This window comes from Peromyscus maniculatus, chromosome 20 (genome assembly GCF_049852395.1).
Source record: "Peromyscus maniculatus bairdii isolate BWxNUB_F1_BW_parent chromosome 20, HU_Pman_BW_mat_3.1, whole genome shotgun sequence".
Lineage (NCBI taxonomy): Eukaryota > Metazoa > Chordata > Mammalia > Rodentia > Cricetidae > Peromyscus > Peromyscus maniculatus.
In genome coordinates, this window is record NC_134871.1 from 5,972,987 (window position 1) to 5,981,218 (window position 8,232).

An 8,232-nucleotide genomic window follows, 5' to 3' on the forward strand; every position below is an offset into this window, starting at 1 on the left:
CTGATTCTCTCGTGCCTTCTCTTGGGCTCTTTTCCTTCTGTTTGTTTTGTCCAATTACAATGTGTTAGTTTTTGTTTTATCTCACTATATTTTATTTTGTTTTGTTATTATCCTTTAGAAACTGAGAGGACCAAACAGATGCCATAACAAGATGCTCAGTCTTCTCTCAGATATAAGGCCTCAATTTCAGTTTCCTGAGACTGAGCAAGCAATTTCTGAGAGAGTCACAAACAAAGGACAATCAGTCTCCAACACCCCCGATAGTGAGGATGTGGAGGCCTGGTACATGCAGTACCAGGCCTGTACCAGGCCTGAGCCACAGCAGCTCAAGGTGATAGGTGATAACCAAATAAGGACAGAGTGTGGGACTTGTTCAGGCCCGCCCCAAAATGGAAAAGCTGTAGCCTTAACTAGCCCCTGACTAGCACTAGCCAATTAGAATGTACTGATATGATTGCCACTTGCTTAAGCCAATCATACATGAAATGACCTAACTGCCCTAGGAACTCCCCTTAGCTGTGCTTAAAATAAGCCTGAAAGTCCTCTTGGGGTCATCACCGTTTTACCATTGTGTGGGATGGTAAACCCCAGCATGCTGGAATAATAAACGATCTTGCCAATTGCATATATGGATGGTGGTCTTTGTGGGACTTCTTCAGGACCCAAACAGAAACCTGTTTGTTTTCTTATTATTTATTTATATGTTTACATGCATTGGTGTTTTGCTTGCATGTATGTCTGTGTAATAGTGTCAGATCACCTGGAACTGGAGTTACAGACAGTTGTGAGCTGCCACATGGTTGCTAGGAATGGAACCTGGTTCCTTTGGAAGAACATCCAGTACTCTTAACTGCTGAGCCATCTCTCTCTCCCTCTCTCTCTTTTTTTTTCTGACTGCTGCTGAGCCATCTCTCAAGCCTCATGACTTGTGTTTCTTCCTGTGAAGTGGGCACTGAATCCAACCAGAAAGCAGTTGGCTACTCCTATAACAGTCTTGCCGCTGTTGTATCCATGGGTGATATTTTGCTACACTAGCTGTTGCAGGTCACAGAGGTCACAGCTGGGTAAGATTGTTGATGGCTGCTTTCCCTCACCATCCTTGCACAGCACCTTCCAGTACTTTGAAAGCTATGTGCATATTCTTTTTTCTCTGTTTCTTTGTATGAAAAGTAAAGTTTATAATTTGAACCTTTTTCTTCTAACTTGACAGGACTGTTGGCAGTCACATGTACTCACAAAAGAAGTCACCTTCATCTTTGTTTACAGCTGCATGCTGAACTAAATATTAGTTGATTCAACCAATCATCTTCTACATATGCACGTTTAGTTTCTGTATGTTGCAATTATGAATAATGCAACAATAAATAACATTGTATCTGATTCCTTGTACAGTATTTGTATACTGTTAGAGTTTTATTTCTAATATCCAAACAGGGTTTCCTTACACAGCTCATGCTATTCTGAACTGTCTATATGGCCCTTCCTGACTCTTATTCCCTCTCCTCATCTGCTTAGCCGCTTTGGTCATTAATGGCTTTCAAGAAAGACTCCCTTCCTCATGTTCCTGCCTGCCTTTGTTATTCCTCTAACAGATCTGCTTTTCCCCATTTTGAGGTTTTGCTACAATATTTCTTTCTTTCTTTCTTTCTTTCTTTTTTTTTTTTTTTTTTTTTTTTTTTTTTGGTTTTTCAAGACAGGGTTTCTCTGAGTAGTTTTGGTGCCTGTCCTGGATCTTGCTCTGTAGACCAGGCTGGCTTCGAGCTCACAGAGATCTGCCTGGCTCTGCGTCCCGAGTGCTGGGGTTAAAGGCGTGTGCCACTACTGCCCAGCCTGTGAAGCCTTTTCTTGTAGCTAGAGTTTTCCTGCCTTGCCCACAATCAGGACAACTCTTTGTCATCCGCCAGTCCCACAGCCGCTCAGACCCAACCAAGTAAACATAGAGACTTATATTGCTTACAAATTGTATGGCTGTGGCAGGCTTCTTGCTAACTGTTCTTATAGCTTAAATAAATCCATTTCCATAAATCTATACCTTGCCATGTGGCTCGTGGCTTACAAGAATCTTCACATGCTGCTTGTCATGGCGGTGGCTGGCAGTGACTCCTTCCGCCTTCCTGTTCTTTCTTTTCTCCTCTCTGTTAGTCCTGCCTATACTTCCTGCCTAGCCACTGGCCAATCAGTGTTTTATTTATTGACCAATCAGAGCAATTTGACATACAGACCATCCCACAGCATTTTCTGATGAGCAAAAACCTCCTCCTATTTGTCTTTTTCTCAGCTTCATCCATCACTTCATCTCTTAAACACTTTTATCCCTTCCAATTACCTCTGCCTGTTGTAGAAAGGAAGTTCCGAAGGGTAGAAGTAATTGTCAAGTTGGTTAACTACCCAGAGGAGTGCTTTGTACACAGCACACTTTGAAAGAAAGTTATTAAATGAATAAATGAATGAATGAGTACCACCATTGGCTTTAATAGATCATGGTTTAAGTATCGTGTATGTTCTCAATAGCACATGGCAATTTAAACATGTGGGGGATTTGTTTGTTTGTTTTTGTTTTGTTTTGTTTTGTTTTTCTGAGATAGGGTGATGGATTTGGGCTGTGGGGCCAGGGATTAGGGGTCTTGAGGAGCTGGAAAATGTAAAAATGTATGAAGATGGAGCAGAAGCCTCTGCATTACTTCCTGCAGAAGAGGGAACCCCCTCACCATCATACACATCTATCTCAAAGACATATTTATACAGAATTGAGATGAAAGTGGCTTGTTGCAAAAAAATTTTTCTATAATAGAGTCCATCACTATCTACTTTTGGGGTTCCCCAGATGTCTGGTGTCAGCCGTTCTGTGCTGACTCATAAGCTCTGATGCTCCCCATCCCCTCTTGGCATTTTACTGGATATCCACATCAGCATCACGTTGTCTAAACGTAAAGTCGTACACTTCCCTGTTCCATACACAGAGCCTCAGGATGTTTGTAATGTAGGTTGGCCTTGAACTCGCTGTATTTCCTCCATTAGCTTAACCTCAAACTCCACCTCTTTCATCTCACCTTCTTGACTGTTGTGACCACGGGTGTGCATCACCACACCCAACTGCTGCTTAACGTCTCTGCACCTCCTTCTGCATTTATGAATGAAATCAATGTACCTGGCTGCTGTGAAGACTCACTGAGACCAGGCCCAGAAGGGGCATAGCTCAGTGCCAATCAAAACACGCAGTGAATGCTAGCTGTTAGTAAAAAGTTATCTGTGTGCAAAAATGCATGTAAAGATACTCATTGTAGAGTCATTTATAGTATTGAAAAATAAGTTTCAAAAGTCAGAAAATGGTCACAGATCGTACCACATCAGCGGTAGAAAATTAGCCATCAAAATGATAGATATAACTAGTAAGACTTTGTAGAAACAGAAAAAGACTCAGTAAGTTAAATGAAACAAAAAAACAACACTATGTGTGTGTGTGTGTATGTGTGTGTGTATGTGTGTGTGTGTGTGTGTGTGTGTGTGTGTGTGTGTGCGTGCGCGCGCTACAAGATAATATATAATTTTTGTTATTTGTCTCTTCTCGGGAGTCCTCCTCTGCCAGATCTTCTTCTAATCCACTGTTCCTTCCCAATAAATCTCTCCCCTTATTATTCTTTTTGAGGCAGGGTCTCACAATATAATCCAGACTGGTCTTGAATTCTTTGACTTCAGCACTTCTTCAGTACCGGAATTCTAAATCCACACCAAACATACTCTCTCACCCCTATAGTTTTAAACCACAAAACCTCATAGTCTTACTTCCGTTTTTGTTCATAGCTGGTTCCTGATGGAGATGGGAAGAAGCATCAAATCTTTGCAAGGATCAGGACTCTGTCTAATGTTCCTTTCTTCAAGTGTGTTTCCAACTTTCAACTGAAGGGCTTAAGTCTAAATGAATCTCCGTATCACAGTTAATCATTTAAAACCAAGCAAGGCCCATAGGAAAGAGTCCTCTGCCTTCAAATCCACCTCACATTCTAAGTCTCACAGGAGCTTGAATAGTTTTTGACTTAGATAGAGACACTTCAGATACACATAGGACTTCTCCAGTACATACCTGAAGAGTGTTGGTAATTGTTGTTCTAATTAGGAATGCAAACTATGGGTGGATGAGTATCAGTAATTATTGCTTAGATTGGTGTTATTCTGATTCTTTTGACTGGCAGGGATTGTTTAAAAGAAGTTGAATGTTAAGCTTGTTTACTTTTGCTTTTTTTTCTTTGAGACAGGGTCTGACTGTGCAGCCCTAGCTGGTCTGGACCCTGGTACTAGACCAGGCTGGCTTCAAACTCACAGAGAGCTCTCTGCCTCTGCCTCTCGAATGCTGGATTAAAGGCTTGCACCAACACACCACACTCTTTTCCTTTTTTTTTTTTTTTCATTTGAGACAGATTTTCACTCTATAACCCAGGCTGTTCTCACACTTGTGATCCTCCTGCCTCAGCATCCTGAGTACTGGAATTACAGTTGTATCCTCCCAAACTCAGCCTAGAAATTATTTTCTTCCCAATACTTTCTACATACTCTTTGTTCCAGACAGTTCTACCCATTGACCTGCTAAGCACCGAATGCCTCCTGTATCCAGGTCTTTTGCCTAGCAGAACAAACCTAGGACCTGTCAGATACTTTGCACTTTATTGAGTCTTTCCATTTATCTTGGAGGAAAGGCACAGTAGTGAGAAAATGGGCTGTCTAGTTGGATTTAAGTGGATTTATAAAATTTTCATTTACATTAAAAATTTTTATGTTTATTTGTGCGTGTGTCTGTGTGTGCGCGCCCCATGACACACACATGAGATCAGAAGACAACTGGTGGGTGACAGTTCTCTCTTTCTACCACATGGGATTCCAGGGGGCCAACTCAGGCTGTTGACTTGGCAGCAAGTGATTTTAATCCCTGAGCCATCTTGATGGCTCCCTGTTTTGGGCCTTTTGAGATAAGGTTTCAGGGTAGCCTTGAACTCACACAGTTCTGCCTCAGCCTCTTAATGATTGGGTTTATAAGTGTGAGTTGCTGTGTCTCTCTTTATGGATTTGATGACAACTGAACTGTATGTGACTTTGAAGGACTTTCACCTGATTTTCGGTTTGCATAATTATAGTACTCATCTCTGGGCTTTAATGTGTTAAGTGAGATGCTATATGCAAAGTGGGAGCACAGAACTTGGTATACAGTAGGCTCTCAGAGCAAACAACCCTAGTGTAGGTGCCGTTAGGATGAGTCAGTTTCGTGAATTGTCCACACCACACAATAAACAAACAACAGAAGAAAGAATGGAATTCAGGCTGCTTTTTAACAGGTTGACTTTACAATACATGCATGCATGCATGCACAAGTTTCTGTGCGTGCACACATCCACCGGCATCAATAATAATAAATACATACTTCATATACTGCTCAATAGATCCTTTTCCCCCTAGTCCAGAGGGTCAAAGTTTGGAAATTTTCCAAAGCTGTGACTAAAAGACAGGACTGGTTCTGCTGGGAATGGCAGTGATATGTCCCGATTCTTGTCACAGAATCTTCCTTTGCAAGGTGAGGCTAGTCAACCTGTTATTTAACCAGGGGATTAATTCCATGTTGGCAGTATGCCGTGAACTTCTTAAAGAAACATGCCATTATGTGTCAGGCATCCTGCTGGGACAGTGTTCCTATATGTGACAGAATCTTTGAGTCACCAGCCCCCGGCTGCCAGCACCAGAGAGCTACACGATACAGAACTTCAGTTCTATCCAGTCTTGTGCTCTTGACTGTTGGCCTTTCCATTTTTTTTTTTCTGATTTTTGGTTTTGAGAGAAACAATAGGAAATGGATTTTTATTTTAAAAATGCTTTTAAAATGACTTTTATGCACATGAGGGGTTTGCCTGCACAGATGTATGGGCACCATATGCATGTCCAGTGCCTGAAGAGGTGAGAAAGTGGCAGCAGACCCCCTGGAGCCAGGGTCATAGGTGGTTCTAAGTCACCACGTGTACGCTGGGAATAGAACCCAGGTCCTCCGCAGGGGCAACAAGTGCTTTTAACTGAGCCATCTCCCCATCTTCCTTTTTATCCTTCTGAGCTTTTGAGACAGAGTCTTGCTACGCAGCTCAGGGTGGCCTGAAACTCTTGCTCTCAAGCTTCCCGAGTGTTGGGATTGCACATCCGTCCCACCACACCTCCCTTGGACTCACGGGCTTTTATGTGGATGCTGGCGCTTGAGGAGTTTGAAGACTGGCACCATTACAGGTGAGGAAGCCCAAGGCCTGAGAGGCCAAGTGGTTTCCACATGATGATATTGCTAAGGAGTGGTTTTGTCACAGTATAAACTTAGGTGTTTCTAAGTCAGGCGGTGGTGGCGCACGCTTTTGATCCCAGCACTCGGGAGGCAGAGGCAGGCGGACCTCTGTGAGTCTGAAGCCAGCCTGGTCTACAGAGAGAGATCCAGGACAGTCAAAGCTACACAGAGAAACCCTGTCTTGAAACAAACAAACAAACAAACAAAACTTTCTAGTGTTTCTAAAGCCAGCAGTCAAGTCCAGCCCACTTACTCAGTGAGTCTGGGAACACAGCCTGGATTTTGGCCACATGATATTTTTGTCCTTTTCTCGTGCACATGGATTGATGAGCTCATCAGTGGAATTTTCTATAGCCATGTTGGATAACCAGTTTTTCTTATTTCTTAATTCCTTATACCTTATTTAAAATGACAGCGCTGGGGATAGGAAGAGGCAGGGACAGTGATTTTCTTGCAAGGTCGTGCCATTTGAACTCTCCTGACTACGTATGAAGAAGTTTCTCCACAGACTTTTCTTACTTGAGATTCTTTAGGATTCCACATTTTGTATCCTCTCATTAAACTGTGAAATACTTAGCACCCTTCTGTCTTGTAAAATGTGTTGTTTTTTCATTTTTTTCTGAGACAGGGTTTCTCTATGTAGCTTTGGAGCTTGTCCTGGATCTCACTCTGCAGACCAAGTTGGCCTCGAACTCACAGAGATCCGCCTGCCTCTGCCTCCCAAGGGCTGGAACTAAAGGCGTGCACCACCACCGCCTGGCTAACGTACATTTTTTAACACTCAAAAGAGTAGTGACCAAAACAATTTTAAATAATGTAACAATGGAAACTCTGTGGAAATGCATCAATGTACCCTATCTTTGTCTGGAGGATGTGAGCCATCTGGGCCACTTGGATCTAAGATTTTCAATTAGTTTACAAAATTAAATAATAATTTTTCACGCCCCAAATTCCACATTTATTTTAAGTTTGAGGATTTCCCCCCCCCCCCTCACTGAGTCTGCTTCTTATTTTAGGTCCAGGCCTGATGCTAATCAAACATTACACCCAGCTCTGCTCTGCGTTGCTTTGAATCTACAAAGCACGGCTTCTTCTAGTTTTTGCCAACACTCCCGTCTTTTTCTACCATCCAATAATGATGCTTTTGTTTAGTGAGATGGGTCCAGGTTTCTTTGGTGAGCAATCTCTCTTGTTGCAGTAAGTTCAAATATTTTGTTCCCTACAGGTCAGTTTACAGCTGTGATCTCTATGGAAGTTTTTTTTTTTTTTTTTTTTTTTTTTTTTTTTTTTTACCGATCCTAAAGCTCCAAAACAACAGCAACAAAACAGAATAAAAGTTCTAGTGAAATCGCTATCTTTCCACCGATTGATTTTTCAAAGCAATCATCTTGATCTGTAGCTAATTTGAAGCCCCTTCGCGAACCAGATTAAAAGTCAAGGCCAAACTCCCTTCCAGTTCCCTTTGCACTCCTGTTAAAAGCAGTCTTTTCTCTTCTTGAAAAATCCTTTCCCTAGATTTTTGTCCAGCCACTCCGCTCAGAAGGCCACCTCTTGGATATGTCCATTCTTAAATCGGTCTCAAGTCGTCTCGAGATTTTCCAGTCCTCCGCTGCTCTCTACCCCATCACCTTAATATTTTTTTCCATATCCTTCTCTGAAATTTTTTTTTCATTACTCAGCTGTCTACCCTGAGACTGTAACGTCCAGGTACCACGACCGTGTGACAGCCGCACTGTGCAACGTCCAGAAACCTGCCTGAAGTTGTGAGCAAACTGCCCACGGGGTGACCGAAGGGGAACTAGCCACTTTACCGCCTCCTTTCCCTTTAAATAAACACTCTCCAAGAGACACCCACTCGGATTACAACCAGCGAGAACTAGGTGAAGGGCATGTGACCTCCCCATTGGCTCGAAATTCCTGCCGTTGCT